The following is a 20,757-nucleotide window of genomic DNA, read 5'->3' as shown; positions in this document are numbered from 1 at the left end:
GTGAGGGCGAGCCAGTGCGGACAGCCCCTGTCAGCCACTTTCTTCAGCTATTGTCCCTCCTGCCCATCCGTTCATGCCACTTCAGTTTCTGCTCTCATGCCTCTTTCTTTTCTCCCTCAGATGTTTTTTTCATTTTCCATTGAGATACCATTTGCACAGTATTTTTAAGTATCATTTCTAACAGCTATATACCATATTTACAACAGCTCGACTTTCAGTTGTATACGCTGTATGTTGTTAAATATAGAATTAACAGATCAGTTATCAGAGATATAATAGTGATTATCGCAGAGTGTCCAACAAAGATAGACCTTTCTTCTGAGGATTATTTACCAACGGCCTGGGATAGATTCGTAGTTCTTTCATTTTTATTTCCATCCATGCAGTTGTCTTCGGTCTTTCCTTCTTTTATAATGTGGCCTCGCGACTCCTTACCGGCTAAGACAACACTGCTACAAGGCAAGTCTGAGTGTAGCGGGGCATGTCAAGCCTGGGGTGCTCACAGCACCATTGCACGCCAGCTATACCGGCTTAGCTGATGCCCTGTGCCACCTGAGATATAGTCAACTCTCAAAGAAAGCAAGCACCTGCACGCTCTACTGGCACTTCTACTTTAACTGCATTTGCTCCTTCTCTGCCTTACATGTTCCTTTCCAATCAATACCCAGCACATCTTCTCACCTGCTGCGTGCCATATTTTACCCACCAAAAGGTGACAGCCATCTATGGCTGCATTAACTCACTCAATCTCTGCAAACCCAACCTGCTGGAAAACCCAAACTGCGCACCCGCAATACTCTGCAAAGTGTCAGTGCACAATTCTACCGTGTTGCAGTCTGTGCGCAGTTTGCAAAATGATGCGTTAGTCTTACCGTAATACCTCTTCACTTGTTTTTATGGAGACATAATATACAAGGCTCATCAGACATTTTTCCCATTGTATTAACACAAAGCTTATTCATAATATCTCCAAGGGGATGACGGTATTTTACACCGGTTAAATCTCTGGCGTTTGAGTTTGTAGTGCGACGGAGAGGTTTCCCCTTTTTGCTGTACTTTTGCAGAAGGTGATCCTATGTCTCTGTGGCGCAATCGGTTAGCGCGTTCGGCTGTTAACCGAAAGGTTGGTGGTTCAAGCCCACCCGGGGACGCTGCTTCTTGCTACTGCAGAGACCTCAGATGCTGACCCATTAATAAAACTGATCTTTCAGGCCGTACTTACTTTGGGGCACTGAGGAAACCGGGTCAGGCTCCCTAGTGATCGGCCTGCCAGAGGCCTTGTGGCCACCTACCAACCTGTAAAGATGTTACTAAAAGAGCTGCGGTTTTATTTGAAAATACTTAGCATCTGTGCATTTAAACACATTTCAAACGTAATCTAAAAAACGTTGGCAATTGTTTCTGTGCCCTTGCAATCCGTACGACAACTGATATATACTGTCGCACAGCAGAGCAGGATTTTCTCAATTGAAGCAGTTTTATCTGAAGCAATCAAGAGCACATTTAAAGGTATCTCAAACCAAGGATTGGGTTACTGGAATCGAATCTGTTATGCTTCATCACGCCTACCCCAATTCTCTTATCTTGCACTAGCATAATGGTTCCACTGGGGATCGAACCCAGGACCTTCTGCGTGTTAAGCAGACGTGATAACCACTACACTACAGAACCTGCTTGCGCGTCTCCTCTCTTAGACATCTCACTCTGTCTCTCGCTCGCTAGCCAGCCAGCTAGCTAGCTAGCTGTCTGTCTACGTATACGTACATATAGCTATTGCTATAGATGGAGAGGCAGATAGGTAGATACGTTTATATGTGTGCACACACACGCACGCACGCACACGCGTGGGTATGCGCTGGTCTACTGACTCTTTGCAGCCATGATTTCCTCGACTCAAACTTATGCGACAAATAGCTCGAAGTCAGTTTCCACGTGTTAGAAGTGTAGCACGCTGCGAAATGAACAGAACGCATGATATTTGCAGTAATTAATGAATATATTTAAAGTGTGCTGAACAGTGTGAGCAACTTATTTAGCGAGGTCACCGAGTGAGAGACCCGGTAAGAGAACTATGTCGAAAACTGCAATCTTTCAAGTTGCTGAGCTACACCTTGCCCCTTATACTAGGCCCGACACCAGGTTGAGCTTCAGCACTACAGGTAGGGGCTGACTATCTGGAAATCTGTGCTGTACTCACTGCTGAAAAGCAGTGATAGAAAGCAGGAAGCTCGTGGCAACGGGCTGACAGCTAGTTACTAGGCCTGCAGTCAAGGGGACTGTTAAGGAGTCAAACCAAACAAGAATGCCCCATTGGTGAGTCTGGTTAAGTCACTCGCTCCATCTAACGCAGTCACTAAAGGAGTTTTGTCAGAATCGAACCACGTACCACAGAAATGAATAGTCGATATAACTATTAATAGGTTGTTAATAGTTCACAGGCTTGATCCAGTGCTCTGATGACAGACAGACCAAAAAGAAGCTATGTGCTCCCGTCGGGAATCGAACCCCGGTCTCCCGCGTGACAGGCGGGGATACTCACCACTATACTAACGAGGAAGCCACTTGCACTCGACCCCGTCCGACGGCAGACAAGTCCATAGGGTTAACACACTTAAGGTTACTGCCATCATTTTCTCTACTGGTACTTCAAATGGTATTTTGAAATGAGCAGCCTTAAACTACATAGCTCATTTTCCTTTGAATGAATAAAGTGGGGCAATCTGTGAGCGAATTAATTATTAAGTAGTTACATGTGGGGAAGAGTTGTCGCACTTGAAGCTCACCCTCGGCGCTGGACTGAAAGTGAGCTATCAGCCAAAAGAGGAAACAAATGTTTTGAATTCGGGAGTCTCTCGGCCTTCAACTGAATGACCGAATGTTCTAACTGAAGGGAGTTTCTTGTCTCTGAAGCTGCTCCCTCCGTGTCTTAAGTGCTTCTGATACTCAGGAAGTGGCCGAGAAGAATGTAACATGGAGTTCTGGGGCGTGTAGCGTCACGATGCAAACTGCGGACCACGTGAGATGCGGGCCAGAGAGGAAGACGTAAGAAAGACTAGATCACAGCGGACGGCAATCTATATGAAAGACATAAGAAGCACCTTGCCTTCACAAGGAAGAGGTGCCACCCACCAGGGCGTGACTGATACTAGGAAAACTACAGGCACATAGGTGTGATAAAAGGGAGGGTGAGAAGAAAGCAGAAACCCCAAACAACTCAGGATGGGGGCTGTGGTTGCTGGACCTCCTTTGATAAGACAACAGGAGGTTATTAAGATTAAAGCGACCGAAAAACTCAGCTACGTTTTGAAAATGAAGGAGTGTGATGACATCTGTGCTGAGAAACGACACCGTCCGTTTCCAAATCCAGCTCGTGACAAAGAAAGAATGGCAAGTGGGAAAAAGTACATGGTAAACCATGGCATTCTGGTCATGCTAATGAGCTGGTAAAACAAGTTTGGATTTCCGTGGTTACTCCTTTCAGTTTGTCGAATAAACAGATTGCCCCTTCTGCTCAGGTATCACATCTGTGCAGCGGTGGATCTCTTTTTAATTAGAGAACTGACAAAATAGGCTATAAAAATGAAATGTCACCCATCACCTGATTAGCATACCCATAAAGCCATGCTTTAGCTCGGGGTCACTCTCTGAAACTTTTCCTCGGGCTGTCTTAGAATTTTAAAATCCAGGTTTCTTACGCATGTCAGCCTGCCCACTTATGGTGTTTTGTCCTGCAGTACTTCATCCTTTGTCCCCACGACTCTACTGGAGGGGATGCTCTACATCAGGCCATCTTGCCAGAAGTATATCTGTTCCCAGTGAGGGCGAGCCAGTGCGGACAGCCCCTGTCAGACACTTTCTTGAGCTATTGTCCCTCCTGCCCATCCGTTCATGCCACTTTCAGTTTCTGCTCTCACGCCTCTTTCTTTTTCTTTTCTCCCTCAGATATGTTTTCATTTTCCATTAAGATAGCATTTGCACAGTATTTTTAAGTATCATTTCTAACAACTATATACCATATTTACAACAGCTCCACTTTCAGTTGTATACGCTGTATGTTGTTAAATATAGAATTAACAGATCAGTTATCAGAGATATAATAGTGATTATCGCAGAGTGTCCAACAAAGATAGACCTTTCTTCTGAGGATTATTTACCAACGGCCTGGGATAGATTCGTAGTTCTTTCATTTTTATTTCCATCCATGCAGTTGTCTTCGGTCTTTCCTTCTTTTATAATGTGGCCTCGCGACTCCTTACCGGCTAAGACAACACTGCTACAAGGCAAGTCAGAGTGTAGCGGGGCATGTCAAGCCTGGGGTGCTCACAGCACCATTGCACGCCAGCTATACTGGCTTAGCTGATGTCCTGTGCCACCTGAGATATAGTCAACTCTCAAAGAAAGCAAGCACCTGCACGCTCTACTGGCACTTCTACTTTAACTGCATTTGCTCCTTCTCTGCCTTACATGTTCCTTTCCAATCAATACCCAGCACATCTTCTCACCTGCTGCGTGCCATATTTTACCCACCAAAAGGTGACAGCCATCTATGGCTGCATTAACTCACTCAATCTCTGCAAACCCAACCTGCTGGAAAACCCAAACTGCGCACCCGCAATACTCTGCAAAGTGTCAGTGCACAATTCTACCGTGTTGCAGTCTGTGCGCAGTTTGCAAAATGATGCGTTAGTCTTACCGTAATACCTCTTCACTTGTTTTTATGGAGACATAATATACAAGGCTCATCAGACATTTTTCCCATTGTATTAACACAAAGCTTATTCATAATATCTCCAAGGGGATGACGGTATTTTACACCAGTTAAATCTCTGGCGTTTGAGTTTGTAGTGCGATGGAGAGGTTTCCCCTTTTTGCTGTACTTTTGCAGAAGGTGGTCCTATGTCTCTGTGGCGCAATCGGTTAGCGCGTTCGGCTGTTAACCGAAAGGTTGGTGGTTCAAGCCCACCCAGGGACGCTGCTTCTTGCTACTGCAGAGACCTCAAGTGCTGACCCATTAATAAAACTAATCTTTCAGGCCGTACTTACTTTGGGGCACTGAGGAAACCGGGTCAGGCTCCGTAGCGATCGACCTGCCAGAGGCCTTGTGGCCACCTACCAACCTGTAAAGATGTTACTAAAAGAGCTGCGGTTTTATTTGAAAATACTTAGCATCTGTGCATTTAAACACATTTCAAACGTAATCTAAAAAACGTTGGCAATTGTTTCTGTGCCCTTGCAATCCGTACGACAACTGATATACTGTCGCACAGCAGAGCAGGATTTTCTCAACTGAAGCAGTTTTATCTGAAGCAATCAAGAGCACATTTAAAGGTATCTCAAACCAAGGATGGGGTTACTGGAATCGAATCTGTTACGCTTCATCACGCCTACCCCAATTCTCTTATCTTGCACTAGCATAATGGTTCCACTGGGGATCGAACCCAGGACCTTCTGCGTGTTAAGCAGACGTGATAACCACTACACTACAGAACCTGCTTGCTCGTCTCCTCTCTTAGACATCTCACTCTGTCTCTCGCTAGCTAGCCAGCCAGCTAGCTAGCTAGCTGTCTGTCTACGTATACGTACATATAGCTATTGCTATAGATGGAGAGGCAGATAGGTAGATACGTTTATATGTGTGCACACACACATGCCTGCAGCGTGGGTATGCGCTGGTCTACTGACTCTTTGCAGCCATGATTTCCTCGACTCAAACTTATGCGACAAATAGCTCGAAGTTAGTTTCCACGTGTTAGAAGTGTAGCACGCTGCGAAATGAACAGAACGCATGATATTTACAGTAATTAATGAATATATTTAAAGTGTGCTGAACAGTGTGAGAAAGTTATTTAGCGAGGTCACCGGTGAGAGACCGATAAAGAGAACTATGTCGAAAACTGCAATCTTTCAAGTTGCTGAGCTACACCTTGCCCCTTATACTAGGCCCGACACCAGGTTGAGCTTCAGCACTACAGGTAGGGGGTGACTATCTGGAAATCTGTGCTGTACTCACTGCTGAAAAGCAGTGATAGAAAGCAGGAAGCTTCGTGGCAGCGGGCTGACAGCTAGTTACTAGGCCTGCAGTCAAGGGGACTGTTAAGGAGTCAAACCAAACAAGAATGCCCCATTGGTGAGTCTGGTTAAGTCACTCGCTCCATCTAACGCAGTCACTAAAGGAGTTTTGTCAGAATCGAACCACGTACCACAGAAATGAATAGTCGATATAACTATTAATAGGTTGTTAATAGTTCACAGGCATGATCCAGTGCTCTGATGACAGACAGACCAAAAAGAAGGTATGTGCTCCCGTCGGGAATCGAACCCGGTCTCCCGCGTGACAGGTGGGGATACTCACCACTATACTAAGGAGGAACCCCCTGGCACTTGACCCTGTCCGACGGCAGACAAGTCCATAGGGTTAACACACTTAAGGTTACTGCCATCATTTTCTCTACTGGTACTTCAAATGGTATTTTGAAATGAGCAGCCTTAAACTACATAGCTCATTTTCCTTTGAATGAATAAAGTGGGGCAATCTGTGAGCGAATTAATTATTAAGTAGTTACATGTGGGGAAGCGTTGTCGCACTTGCAGGTCACCCTCGGCGCTCGACTAAAAGTGAGCTATCAGCCAAAAGAGGAAACAAATGTTTTGAATTCGGGGAGTCTCTCGGCCTTCAACTGAATGAACGAATGTTCTAACTGAAGGGAGTTTCTTGTCTCTGAAGCTGCTCCCTCCGTCTCTTAAGTGCTTCTGATACTCAGGAAGTGGCCGAGAAGAATGTAACATTGAGTTCTAGGACGTGTGACGTCAGGATGCAAACTGCTGACCACGAGAGATGCCGGCCAAAGAGGAAGACGTAAGAAAGACTAGATCACAACGGATGGCAATCTATATGAAAGACATAAGAAGCACCTTGCCTTGACAAGGAAGAGATGCCACCCACCAGGACGTGACTGATACTAGGAAAACTACAGGCACATAGCTGACATAAAAGGGAGGGTGAGAAAAAATCAGAAACCCCAAACAACTCGGGGGGGGGGCTGTGGTTGCTGGACCTCCTTTGATAAGACAACAGGAGGTTATTAAGGTTACAGCGACCGAAAAACTCAGCTACGTTTCGAAAATGAAGGAGTGTGATGACATCTGTGCTGAGAAACGACACCGTCCGTTTCCAAATCCAGCTCGTGACAAAGAAAGAATGGCAAGTGGGAAAAAATACATGGTAAACCACGGCATTCTGGTCATGCTAATGAGCTGGTAAAACAAGTTTGGATTTCCGTGGTTACTCCTTTCAGTTTGTCGAATAAACAGATTGCCCCTTCTGCTCAGGTATCACATCTGTGCAGCGGTGGATCTCTTTTTAATTAGAGAACTGACAAAAAAGGCTATAAAAATGAAATGTCACCCATCACCTGATTAGCATACCCATAAAGCCATGCTTTAGCTCGGGGTCACTCTCTGAAACTTTTCCTCGGGCTGTCTTAGAATTTTAAAATCCAGGTTTCTTACGCATGTCAGCCTGCCCACTTATGGTGTTTTGTCCTGCAGTACTTCATCCTTTGTCCCCACGACTCTACTGGAGGGGATGCTCTACATCAGGCCATCTTGCCAGAAGTATATCTGTTCCCAGTGAGGGCGAGCCAGTGCGGACAGCCCCTGTCAGACACTTTCTTGAGCTATTGTCCCTCCTGCCCATCCGTTCATGCCACTTCAGTTTCTGCTCTCGCGCCTCTTTCTTTTTCTTTTCTCCCTCAGATATGTTTTCATTTTCCTTTAAGATAGCATCTACACAGTATTTCTAAGTATCATTTCTAACAACTATATACCATATTTACAACAGCTCGACTTTCAGTTGTATACGCTGTATGTTGTTAAATATAGAATTAACAGATCAGTTATCAGAGACATAATATTGATTATCGCAGAGTGTCCAACAAAGATAGACCTTTCTTCTGAGGATTATTTACCGACGGCCTGGGATAGATTAAGTAGTTCTTTCATTTTTATTTCCATCCATGCAGTTGTGTATGGTCTTTCCTTCTCTTATAATGTGGCCTCGCGACTCCTTACCGGCTAAGACAACACTGCTACAAGGCAAGTCAGAGTGTAGCGGGGCATGTCAAGCCTGGGGTGCTCACAGCACCATTGCACGCCAGCTATACTGGCTTAGCTGATGTCCTGTGCCACCTGAGATATAGTCAACTCTCAAAGAAAGCAAGCACCTGCACGCTCTACTGGCACTTCTACTTTAACTGCATTTGCTCCTTCTCTGCCTTACATGTTCCTTTCCAATCAATACCCAGCACATCTTCTCACCTGCTGCGTGCCATATTTTACCCACCAAAAGGTGACAGCCATCTATGGCTGCATTAACTCACTCAATCTCTGCAAACCCAACCTGCTGGAAAACCCAAACTGCGCACCCGCAATACTCTGCAAAGTGTCAGTGCACAATTCTACCGTGTTGCAGTCTGTGCGCAGTTTGCAAAATGATGCGTTAGTCTTACCGTAATACCTCTTCACTTGTTTTTATGGAGACATAATATACAAGGCTCATCAGACATTTTTCCCATTGTATTAACACAAAGCTTATTCATAATATCTCCAAGGGGATGACGGTATTTTACACCGGTTAAATCTCTGGCGTTTGAGTTTGTAGTGCGATGGAGAGGTTTCCCCTTTTTGCTGTACTTTTGCAGAAGGTGGTCCTATGTCTCTGTGGCGCAATCGGTTAGCACGTTCGGCTGTTAACCGAAAGGTTGGTGGTTCAAGCCCACCCAGGGGCGCTGCTTCTTGCTACTGCAGAGACCTCAGGTGCTGACCCGTTAATAAAACTGATCTTCCAGGCCGTACTTACTTTGGGGTACTGAGGAAACCGGGTCAGGCTTCCTAGCGATCGACCTGCCAGAGGCCTTGTGGCCACCTACCAACCTGTAAAGATGTTACTAAAAGAGCTGCGGTTTTATTTTAAAATACTTAGCATCTGTGCATTTAAACACATTTCGAACGTAATCTAAAAAACGTTGGCAATTGTTTCTGTGCCCTTGCAATCCGTACGACAACTGATATACTGTCGCACAGCAGAGCAGGATTTTCTCAACTGAAGCAGTTTTATCTGAAGCAATCAAGAGCACATTTAAAGGTATCTCAAACCAAGGATGGGGTTACTGGAATCGAATCTGTTACGCTTCATCACGCCTACCCCAATTCTCTTATCTTGCACTAGCATAATGGTTCCACTGGGGATCGAACCCAGGACCTTCTGCGTGTTAAGCAGACGTGATAACCACTACACTACAGAACCTGCTTGCTCGTCTCCTCTCTTAGACATCTCACTCTGTCTCTCGCTAGCTAGCCAGCCAGCTAGCTAGCTAGCTGTCTGTCTACGTATACGTACATATAGCTATTGCTATAGATGGAGAGGCAGATAGGTAGATACGTTTATATGTGTGCACACACACGCACGCACACGCGTGGGTATGCGCTGGTCTACTGACTCTTTGCAGCCATGATTTCCTCGACTCAAACTTATGCGACAAATAGCTCGAAGTTAGTTTCCACGTGTTAGAAGTGTAGCACGCTGCGAAATAAACAGAACGCATGATATTTGCAGTAATTAATGAATATATTTAAAGTGTGCTGAACAGTGTGAGCAACTTATTTAGCGAGGTCACCGGTGAGAGACCGATAAAGAGAACTATGTCGAAAACTGCAATCTTTCAAGTTGCTGAGCTACACCTTGCCCCTTATACTAGGCCCGACACCAGGTTGAGCTTCAGCACTACAGGTAGGGGGTGACTATCTGGAAATCTGTGCTGTACTCACTGCTGAAAAGCAGTGATAGAAAGCAGGAAGCTCGTGGCAGCAGGCTGACAGCTAGTTACTAGGCCTGCAGTCAAGGGGACTGTTAAGGAGTCAAACCAAACAAGAATGCCCCATTGGTGAGTCTGGTTAAGTCACTCGCTCCATCTAACGCAGTCACTAAAGGAGTTTTGTCAGAATCGAACCACGTACCACAGAAATGAATAGTCGATATAACTATTAATAGGTTGTTAATAGTTCACAGGCTTGATCCAGTGCTCTGATGACAGACAGACCAAAAAGAAGCTATGTGCTCCCGTCGGGAATCGAACCCCGGTCTCCCGCGTGACAGGCGGGGATACTCACCACTATACTAACGAGGAAGCCACTTGCACTCGACCCCGTCCGACGGCAGACAAGTCCATAGGGTTAACACACTTAAGGTTACTGCCATCATTTTCTCTACTGGTACTTCAAATGGTATTTTGAAATGAGCAGCCTTAAACTACATAGCTCATTTTCCTTTGAATGAATAAAGTGGGGCAATCTGTGGCGAATTAATTATTAAGTAGTTACATGTGGGGAAGAGTTGTCGTACTTGTAGCTCACCCTCGACGCTGGACTCAAAGTCAGCTATCAGCCAAAAGAGGAAACAAAGGTTTTCAATTCCGGGAGTCTCTCGGCCTTCTACTGAATGAGCGAATGTTCTAACTGAAGGGAGTTTCTTGTCTCTGAAGCTGCTCCCTCCGTGTCTTAAGTGCTTCTGATACTCAGGAAGTGGCCGAGAAGAATGTAACATTGAGTTCTAGGACGAGAGACGTCAGGATGCAAACTGCTGACCACGTGAGATGCCGGCCAAAGAGGAAGACGTAAGAAAGACTAGATCACAACGGATGGCAATCTATATGAAAGACATAAGAAGCACCTTGTCTTGACAAGGAAGAGATGCCACCCACCAGGGCGTGACTGATACTAGGAAAACTACAGGCACATAGCTGACATAAAAGGGAGGGTAGGAAAAAATCAGAAACCCCAAACAACTGGGGGGGGGGGCTGTGGTTGCTGGACCTCCTTTGATAAGACAAGAGGAGTTTATTAAGATTACAGCGACCAAAAAACTCAGCTACGTTTCGAAAATGAAGGAGTGTGATGACATCTGTGCTGAGAAACGACACCGTCCGTTTCCAAATCCAGCTCGTGACAAAGAAAGAATGGCAAGTGGGAAAAATACATGGTAAACCATGGCATTCTGGTCATGCTAATGAGCTGGTAAAACAAGTTTGGATTTCCGTGGTTACTCCTTTCAGTTTGTCGAATAAACAGATTGCCCCTTCTGCTCAGGTATCACATCTGTGCAGCGGTGGATCTCTTTTTAATTAGAGAACTGACAAAAAAGGCTATAAAAATGAAATGTCACCCATCACCTGATTAGCATACCCATAAAGCCATGCTTTAGCTCGGGGTCACTCTCTGAAACTTTTCCTCGGGCTGTCTTAGAATTTTAAAATCCAGGTTTCTTACGCATGTCAGCCTGCCCACTTATGGTGTTTTGTCCTGCAGTACTTCATCCTTTGTCCCCACGACTCTACTGGAGGGGATGCTCTACATCAGGCCATCTTGCCAGAAGTATATCTCTTCCCAGTGAGGCGAGCCAGTGCGGACAGCCCCTGTCAGCCACTTTCTTGAGCTATTGTCTCTCCTGCCCATCCGTTCATGCCACTTTCAGTTTCTGCTCTCACGCCTCTTTCTTTTTTTTTCTTTTCTCCCTCAGATATGTTTTCATTTTCCATTAAGATAGCATTTACACAGTATTTCTAACTATCATTTCTAACAACCGTATACCATATTTACAACAGCTCGACTTTCAGTTGCATACGCTTTCTGTTGTTAAATATCGAATTAACAGATCAGTTATCAGAGATATAATATTGATTATCGCAGAGTGTCCAACAAAGATAGACCTTTCTTCTGAGGATTATTTACCAACGGCCTGGGATAGATTCGTAGTTCTTTGATTTTTATTTCCATCCATGCAGTTGTCTTCGGTCTTTCCTTCTTTTATAATGTGGCTTCGCGACTCCTTACCGGCTAAGACAACACTGCTACAAGGCAAGTCAGAGTGTAGCGGGGCATGTCAAGCCTGGGGTGCTCACAGCACCATTGCACGCCAGCTATACCGGCTTAGCTGATGTCCTGTGCCACCTGAGATATAGTCAACTCTCAAAGAAAGCAAGCACCTGCACGCTCTACTGGCACTTCTACTTTAACTGCATTTGCTCCTTCTCTGCCTTACATGTTCCTTTCCAATCAATACCCAGCACATCTTCTCACCTGCTGCGTGCCATATTTTACCCACCAAAAGGTGACAGCCATCTATGGCTGCATTAACTCACTCAATCTCTGCAAACCCAACCTGCTGGAAAACCCAAACTGCGCACCCGCAATACTCTGCAAAGTGTCAGTGCACAATTCTACCGTGTTGCAGTCTGTGTGCAGTTTGCAAAATGATGCGTTAGTCTTACCGTAATACCTCTTCACTTGTTTTTATGGAGACATAATATACAAGGCTCATCAGACATTTTTCCCATTGTATTAACACAAAGCTTATTCATAATATCTCCAAGGGGATGACGGTATTTTACACAGGTTAAATCTCTGGCGTTTGAGTTTGTAGTGCGATGGAGAGGTTTCCCCTTTTTGCTGTACTTTTGCAGAAGGTGGTCCTATGTCTCTGTGGCGCAATCGGTTAGCGTTCGGCTGTTAACCGAAAGGTTGGTGGTTCAAGCCCACCCAGGGACGCTGCTTCTTGCTACTGCAGAGACCTCAGGTGCTGACCCGTTAATAAAACTGATCTTCCAGGCCGTCCTTACTTTGGGGTACTGAGGAAACCGGGTCAGGCTCCCTAGCGATCGACCTGCCAGAGGCCTTGTGGCCACCTACCAACCTGTAAAGATGTTACTAAAAGAGCTGCGGTTTTATTTTAAAATACTTAGCATCTGTGCATTTAAACACATTTCGAGCGTAATCTAATAAGCGTTGGCAATTGTTTCTGTGCCCTTGCAATCCGTACGACAACTGATATACTGTCGCACAGCAGAGCAGGATTTTCTCAACTGAAGCAGTTTTATCTGAAGCAATCAAGAGCACATTTAAAGGTATCTCAAACCAAGGATGGGGTTACTGGAATCGAATCTGTTACGCTTCATCACGCCTACCCCAATTCTCTTATCTTGCACTAGCATAATGGTTCCACTGGGGATCGAACCCAGGACCTTCTGCGTGTTAAGCAGACGTGATAACCACTACACTACAGAACCTGCTTGCTCGCCTCCTCTCCTAGACATCTCACTGTGTCTCTAGCTAGCTAGCCAGCCAGCTAGCTAGCTAGCTGTCTGTCTACGTATACGTACATATAGCTATTGCTATAGATGGAGAGGCAGAAAGGTAGATACGTTTATATGTGTGCACACACACATACGCTGCAGCGTGGGTATGCGCTGGTCTACTGACTCTTTGCAGCCATGATTTCCTCGACTCAAACTTATGCGACAAATAGCTCGAAGTTAGTTTCCACGTGTTAGAAGTGTAGCACGCTGCGAAATAAACAGAACGCACGATATTTGCAGTAATTAATGAATATATTTAAAGTGTGCTGAACAGTGTGAGCAACTTATTTAGCGAGGTCACCGAGTGAGAGACCCGTTAAGAGAACTATGTCGAAAACTGCAATCTTTCAAGTTGCTGAGCTACACCTTGCCCCTTATACTAGGCCCGACACCAGGTTGAGCTTCAGCACTACAGGTAGGGGGTGACTATCTGGAAATCTGTGCTGTACTCACTGCTGAAAAGCAGTGATAGAAAGCAGGAAGCTCGTGGCAGCGGGCTGACAGCTAGTTACTAGGCCTGCAGTCAAGGGGACTGTTAAGGAGTCAAACCAAACAAGAATGCCCCATTGGTGAGTCTGGTTAAGTCACTCGCTCCATCTAACGCAGTCACTAAAGGAGTTTTGTCAGAATCGAACCACGTACCACAGAAATGAATAGTCGATATAACTATTAATAGGTTGTTAATAGTTCACAGGCATGATCCAGTGCTCTGATGACAGACAGAACAAAAAGAAGCTATGTGCTCCCGTCGGGAATCGAACCCGGTCTCCGGCGTGACAGGCGGGGATACTCACCACTATACTAACGAGGAAGCCACTTGCACGTGACCCGGTCCGACGGCAGACAAGTCCATAGGGTTAACACACTTAAGGTTACTGCCATCATTTTCTCTACTGGTACTTCAAATGGTATTTTGAAATGAGCAGCCTTAAACTACATAGCTCATTTTCCTTTGAATGAATAAAGTGGGGCAATCTGTGGCGAATTAATTATTAAGTAGTTACATGTGGGGAAGAGTTGTCGCACTTGAAGCTCACCCTCGGCGCTGGACTGAAAGTGAGCTATCAGCCAAAGAGGGGAAACAAATGTTTTGAATTCGGGAGTCTCTCGGCCTTCAACTGAATGAGCGAATGTTCTAACTGAAGGGAGTTTCTTGTCTCTGAAGCTGCTCCCTCCGTGTCTTAAGTGCTTCTGATACTCAGGAAGTGGCCGAGAAGAATGTAACATTGAGTTCTAGGGCGTGTGACGTCAGGATGCAAACTGCTGACCACGTGAGATGCCGGCCAAAGAGGAAGACGTAAGAAAGACTAGATCACAACGGATGGCAATCTATATGAAAGACATAAGAAGCACCTTGTCTTGACAAGGAAGAGATGCCACCCACCAGGACGTGACTGATACTAGGAAAACTACAGGCACATAGCTGACATAAAAGGGAGGGTGAAAAAATCAGAAACCCCAAACAACTCAGGATGGGGGGGGGGGGCCTGTGGTTGCTGGACCTCCTTTGATAAGACAAGAGGAGTTTATTAAGATTACAGCGACCAAAAAACTCAGCTACGTTTCGAAAATGAAGGAGTGTGATGACATCTGTGCTGAGAAACGACACCGTCCGTTTCCAAATCCAGCTCGTGACAAAGAAAGAATGGCAAGTGGGAAAAACTACATGGTAAACCATGGCATTCTGGTCATGCTAATGAGCTGGTAAAACAAGTTTGGATTTCCGTGGTTACTCCTTTCAGTTTGTCGAATAAACAGATTGCCCCTTCTGCTCAGGTATCACATCTGTGCAGCGGTGGATCTCTTTTTAATTAGAGAACTGACAAAATAGGCTATAAAAATGAAATGTCACCCATCACCTGATTAGCATACCCATAAAGCCATGCTTTAGCTCGGGGTCACTCTCTGAAACTTTTCCTCGGGCTGTCTTAGAATTTTAAAATCCAGGTTTCTTACGCATGTCAGCCTGCCCACTTATGGTGTTTTGTCCTGCAGTACTTCATCCTTTGTCCCCACGACTCTACTGGAGGGGATGCTCTACATCAGGCCATCTTGCCAGAAGTATATCTGTTCCCAGTGAGGGCGAGCCAGTGCGGACAGCCCCTGTCAGCCACTTTCTTCAGCTATTGTCCCTCCTGCCCATCCGTTCATGCCACTTCAGTTTCTGCTCTCGCGCCTCTTTCTTTCTTTTCTCCCTCAGATATGTTTTCATTTTCCATTAAGATAGCATTTACACAGTATTTCTAACTATCATTTCTAACAACTATATACCATATTTACAACAGCTCGACTTTCAGTTGTATACGCTGTATGTTGTTAAATATAGAATTAACAGATCAGTTATCAGAGATATAATAGTGATTATCGCAGAGTGTCCAACAAAGATAGACCTTTCTTCTGAGGATTATTTACCAACGGCCTGGGATAGATTCGTAGTTCTTTGATTTTTATTTCCATCCATGCAGTTGTCTTTGGTCTTTCCTTCTTTTCTAATGTGGCCTCGCGACTCCTTACCGGCTAAGACAACACTGCTACAAGGCAAGTCAGAGTGTAGCGGGGCATGTCAAGCCTGGGGTGCTCACAGCACCATTGCACGCCAGCTATACCGGCTTAGCTGATGTCCTGTGCCACCTGAGATATAGTCAACTCTCAAAGAAAGCAAGCACCTGCACGCTCTACTGGCACTTCTACTTTAACTGCATTTGCTCCTTCTCTGCCTTACATGTTCCTTTCCAATCAATACCCAGCACATCTTCTCACCTGCTGCGTGCCATATTTTACCCACCAAAAGGTGACAGCCATCTATGGCTGCATTAACTCACTCAATCTCTGCAAACCCAACCTGCTGGAAAACCCAAACTGCGCACCGCAATACTCTGCAAAGTGTCAGTGCACAATTCTACCGTGTTGCAGTCTGTGTGCAGTTTGCAAAATGATGCGTTAGTCTTACCGTAATACCTCTTCACTTGTTTTTATGGAGACATAATATACAAGGCTCATCAGACATTTTTCCCATTGTATTAACACAAAGCTTATTCATAATATCTCCAAGGGGATGACGGTATTTTACACAGGTTAAATCTCTGGCGTTTGAGTTTGTAGTGCGATGGAGAGGTTTCCCCTTTTTGCTGTACTTTTGCAGAAGGTGGTCCTATGTCTCTGTGGCGCAATCGGTTAGCGCGTTCGGCTGTTAACCGAAAGGTTGGTGGTTCAAGCCCACCCAGGGACGCTGCTTCTTGCTACTGCAGAGACCTCAGGTGCTGACCCGTTAATAAAACTGATCTTCCAGGCCGTCCTTGCTTTGGGGCACTGAGGAGCAAACCGGGTCAGGCTCCCTAGCGATCGACCTGCCAGAGGCCTTGTGGCCACCTACCAACCTGTAAAGATGTTACTAAAAGAGCTGCGGTTTTATTTTAAAATACTTAGCATCTGTGCATTTAAACACATTTCAAACGTAATCTAAAAAACGTTGGCAATTGTTTCTGTGCCCTTGCAATCCGTACGACAACTGATATACTGTCGCACAGCAGAGCAGGATTTTCTCAACTGAAGCAGTTTTATCTGAAGCAATCAAGAGCACATTTAAAGGTATCTCAAACCAAGGATGGGGTTACTGGAATCGAATCTGTTACGCTTCATCACGCCTACCCCAATTCTCTTATCTTGCACTAGCATAATGGTTCCACTGGGGATCGAACCCAGGACCTTCTGCGTGTTAAGCAGACGTGATAACCACTACACTACAGAACCTGCTTGCTCGTCTCCTCTCCTAGACATCTCACTGTGTCTCTAGCTAGCTAGCCAGCCAGCTAGCTAGCTAGCTGTCTGTCTACGTATACGTACATATAGCTATTGCTATAGATGGAGAGGCAGATAGGTAGATACGTTTATATGTGTGCACACACACATGCACGCACGCACACGCGTGGGTATGCGCTGGTCTACTGACTCTTTGCAGCCATGATTTCCTCGACTCAAACTTATGCGACAAATAGCTCGAAGTTAGTTTCCACGTGTTAGAAGTGTAGCACGCTGCGAAATAAACAGAACGCACGATATTTGCAGTAATTAATGAATATATTTAAAGTGTGCTGAACAGTGTGAGCAACTTATTTAGCGAGGTCACCGAGTGAGAGACCGGCTAAGAGAACTATGTCGAAAACTGCAATCTTTCAAGTTGCTGAGCTACACCTTGCCCCTTATACTAGGCCCGACACCAGGTTGAGCTTCAGCACTACAGGTAGGGGGTGACTATCTGGAAATCTGTGCTGTACTCACTGCTGAAAAGCAGTGATAGAAAGCAGGAAGCTCGTGGCAACGGGCTGACAGCTAGTTACTAGGCCTGCAGTCAAGGGGACTGTTAAGGAGTCAAACCAAACAAGAATGCCCCATTGGTGAGTCTGGTTAAGTCACTCGCTCCATCTAACGCAGTCACTAAAGGAGTTTTGTCAGAATCGAACCACGTACCACAGAAATGAATAGTCGATATAACTATTAATAGGTTGTTAATAGTTCACAGGCATGATCCAGTGCTCTGATGACAGACAGACCAAAAAGAAGCTATGTGCTCCCGTCGGGAATCGAACCCCGGTCTCCGGCGTGACAGGCGGGGATACTCACCACTATACTAACGAGGAAGCCACTTGCACGTGACCCCGTCCGACGGCAGACAAGTCCATAGGGTTAACACACTTAAGGTTACTGCCATCATTTTCTCTACTGGTACTTCAAATGGTATTTTGAAATGAGCAGCCTTAAACTACATAGCTCATTTTCCTTTGAATGAATAAAGTGGGGCAATCTGTGGCCGAATTAATTATTAAGTAGTTACATGTGGGGAAGAGTTGTCGCACTTGAAGCTCACCCTCGGCGCTGGACTGAAAGTGAGCTATCAGCCAAAAGAGGGAAACAAATGTTTTGAATTCGGGGAGTCTCTCGGCCTTCAACTGAATGATCGAATGTTCTAACTGAAGGGAGTTTCTTGTCTCTGAAGCTGCTCCCTCCGTGTCTTAAGTGCTTCTGATACTCAGGAAGTGGCCGAGAAGAATGTAACATTGAGTTCTAGGTCGTGTGTCGTCAGGATGCAAACTGCTGACCACGTGAGATGCCGGCCAAAGAGGAAGACGTAAGAAAGACTAGATCACAACGGATGGCAATCTATATGAAAGACATAAGAAGCACCTTGTCTTGACAAGGAAGAGATGCCACCCACCAGGACGTGACTGATACTAGGAAAACTACAGGCACATAGCTGACATAAAAGGGAGGGTGAAAAAATCAGAAACCCCAATCAACTCAGGATGGGGGCTGTGGTTGCTGGACCTCCTTTGATAAGACAAGAGGAGTTTATTAAGATTACAGCGACCAAAAAACTCAGCTACGTTTCGAAAATGAAGGAGTGTGATGACATCTGTGCTGAGAAACGACACCGTCCGTTTCCAAATCCAGCTCGTGACAAAGAAAGAATGGCAAGTGGGAAAAAATACATGGTAAACCATGGCATTCTGGTCATGCTAATGAGCTGGTAAAACAAGTTTGGATTTCCGTGGTTACTCCTTTCAGTTTGTCGAATAAACAGATTGCCCCTTCTGCTCAGGTATCACATCTGTGCAGCGGTGGATCTCTTTTTAATTAGAGAACTGACAAAAAAGGCTATAAAAATGAAATGTCACCCATCACCTGATTAGCATACCCATAAAGCCATGCTTTAGCTCGGGGTCACTCTCTGAAACTTTTCCTCGGGCTGTCTTAGAATTTTAAAATCCAGGTTTCTTACGCATGTCAGCCTGCCCACTTATGGTGTTTTGTCCTGCAGTACTTCATCCTTTGTCCCCACGACTCTACTGGAGGGGATGCTCTACATCAGGCCATCTTGCCAGAAGTATATCTGTTCCCAGTGAGGGCGAGCCAGTGCGGACAGCCCCTGTCAGACACTTTCTTGAGCTATTGTCCCTCCTGCCCATCCGTTCATGCCACTTCAGTTTCTGCTCTCACGCTTCTTTCTTTTCTCCCTCAGATGTTTTTTTCATTTTCCATTGAGATACCATTTGCACAGTATTTTTAAGTATCATTTCTAACAACTATATACCATATTTACAACAGCTCGACTTTCAGTTGTATACGCTGTATGTTGTTAAATATAGAATTAACAGATCAGTTATCAGAGATATAATAGTGATTATCGCAGAGTGTCCAACAAAGATAGACCTTTCTTCTGAGGATTATTTACCGACGGCCTGGGATAGATTCGTAGTTCTTTGATTTTTATTTCCATCCATGCAGTTGTCTTCGGTCTTTCCTTCTTTTCTAATGTGGCCTCGCGACTCCTTACCGGCTAAGACAACACTGCTACAAGGCAAGTCAGAGTGTAGCGGGGCATGTCAAGCCTGGGGTGCTCACAGCACCATTGCACGCCAGCTATACCGGCTTAGCTGATGTCCTGTGCCACCTGAGATATAGTCAACTCTCAAAGAAAGCAAGCACCTGCACGCTCTACTGGCACTTCTACTTTAACTGCATTTGCTCCTTCTCTGCCTTACATGTTCCTTTCCAATCAATACCCAGCACATCTTCTCACCTGCTGCGTGCCATATTTTACCCACCAAAAGGTGACAGCCATCTATGGCTGCATTAACTCACTCAATCTCTGCAAACCCAACCTGCTGGAAAACCCAAACTGCGCACCCGCAATACTCTGCAAAGTGTCAGTGCACAATTCTACCGTGTTGCAGTCTGTGTGCAGTTTGCAAAATGATGCGTTAGTCTTACCGTAATACCTCTTCACTTGTTTTTATGGAGACATAATATACAAGGCTCATCAGACATTTTTCCCATTGTATTAACACAAAGCTTATTCATAATATCTCCAAGGGGATGACGGTATTTTACACCGGTTAAATCTCTGGCGTTTGAGTTTGTAGTGCGATGGAGAGGTTTCCCCTTTTTGCTGTACTTTTGCAGAAGGTGGTCCTATGTCTCTGTGGCGCAATCGGTTAGCGCGTTCGGCTGTTAACCGAAAGGTTGGTGGTTCAAGCCCACCCAGGGACGCTGCTTCTTGCTACTGCAGAGACCTCAGGTGCTGACCCGTTAATAAAACTGATCTTCCAGGCCGTCCTTGTTTTGGGGCACTGAGCAAACCGGGTCAGGCTCCCTAGCGATCGACCTGCCAGAGGCCTTGTGGCCACCTACCAACCTGTAAAGATGTTACTAAAAGAGCTGCGGTTTTATTTGAAAATACTTAGCATCTGTGCATTTAAACACATTTCAAACGTAATCTAAAAAACGTTGGCAATTGTTTCTGTGCCCTTGCAATCCGTACGACAACTGATATACTGTCGCACAGCAGAGCAGGATTTTCTCAATTGAAGCAGTTTTATCTGAAGCAATCAAGAGCACATTTAAAGGTATCTCAAACCAAGGATGGGGTTACTGGAATCGAATCTGTTACGCTTCATCACGCCTACCCCAATTCTCTTATCTTGCACTAGCATAATGGTTCCACTGGGGATCGAACCCAGGACCTTCTGCGTGTTAAGCAGACGTGATAACCACTACACTACAGAACCTGCTT

General features: G+C 45.3%; 12 non-coding genes across 12 annotated transcripts; 6 read left to right on the top strand and 6 right to left on the bottom strand.

The window, feature by feature from the left end:
• Nucleotides 1-1,077: 1,077 nt before the first annotated feature.
• TRNAN-GUU lies at nucleotides 1,078-1,151 on the top strand. The gene has a single exon. It is a non-coding gene; the product is annotated as a tRNA-Asn (tRNA).
• A 447-nt stretch (nucleotides 1,152-1,598) lies between these two features.
• Nucleotides 1,599-1,671, bottom strand: TRNAV-AAC. The gene has a single exon. It is a non-coding gene; the product is annotated as a tRNA-Val (tRNA).
• A 3,227-nt stretch (nucleotides 1,672-4,898) lies between these two features.
• On the top strand, nucleotides 4,899-4,972 carry TRNAN-GUU. Its single transcript has one exon. It is a non-coding gene; the product is annotated as a tRNA-Asn (tRNA).
• Nucleotides 4,973-5,417: 445 nt separating this feature from the next.
• TRNAV-AAC lies at nucleotides 5,418-5,490 on the bottom strand. Its single transcript has one exon. It is a non-coding gene; the product is annotated as a tRNA-Val (tRNA).
• Nucleotides 5,491-8,712: 3,222 nt separating this feature from the next.
• On the top strand, nucleotides 8,713-8,786 carry TRNAN-GUU. The gene has a single exon. It is a non-coding gene; the product is annotated as a tRNA-Asn (tRNA).
• Nucleotides 8,787-9,231: 445 nt separating this feature from the next.
• On the bottom strand, nucleotides 9,232-9,304 carry TRNAV-AAC. The gene has a single exon. It is a non-coding gene; the product is annotated as a tRNA-Val (tRNA).
• A 3,224-nt stretch (nucleotides 9,305-12,528) lies between these two features.
• TRNAN-GUU lies at nucleotides 12,529-12,600 on the top strand. The gene has a single exon. It is a non-coding gene; the product is annotated as a tRNA-Asn (tRNA).
• Nucleotides 12,601-13,045: 445 nt separating this feature from the next.
• On the bottom strand, nucleotides 13,046-13,118 carry TRNAV-AAC. The gene has a single exon. It is a non-coding gene; the product is annotated as a tRNA-Val (tRNA).
• Nucleotides 13,119-16,342: 3,224 nt separating this feature from the next.
• TRNAN-GUU lies at nucleotides 16,343-16,416 on the top strand. Its single transcript has one exon. It is a non-coding gene; the product is annotated as a tRNA-Asn (tRNA).
• A 448-nt stretch (nucleotides 16,417-16,864) lies between these two features.
• TRNAV-AAC lies at nucleotides 16,865-16,937 on the bottom strand. The gene has a single exon. It is a non-coding gene; the product is annotated as a tRNA-Val (tRNA).
• A 3,223-nt stretch (nucleotides 16,938-20,160) lies between these two features.
• On the top strand, nucleotides 20,161-20,234 carry TRNAN-GUU. Its single transcript has one exon. It is a non-coding gene; the product is annotated as a tRNA-Asn (tRNA).
• Nucleotides 20,235-20,679: 445 nt separating this feature from the next.
• On the bottom strand, nucleotides 20,680-20,752 carry TRNAV-AAC. The gene has a single exon. It is a non-coding gene; the product is annotated as a tRNA-Val (tRNA).
• Nucleotides 20,753-20,757: the final 5 nt, after the last annotated feature.

The sequence above is a fragment of the Protopterus annectens genome, chromosome 2.part1 (genome assembly GCF_019279795.1).
Source record: "Protopterus annectens isolate FY-2018-M chromosome 2.part1, PAN1.0, whole genome shotgun sequence".
NCBI lineage: Eukaryota > Metazoa > Chordata > Ceratodontiformes > Protopteridae > Protopterus > Protopterus annectens.
This window is presented reverse-complemented; position numbering and strand designations above follow the sequence as displayed.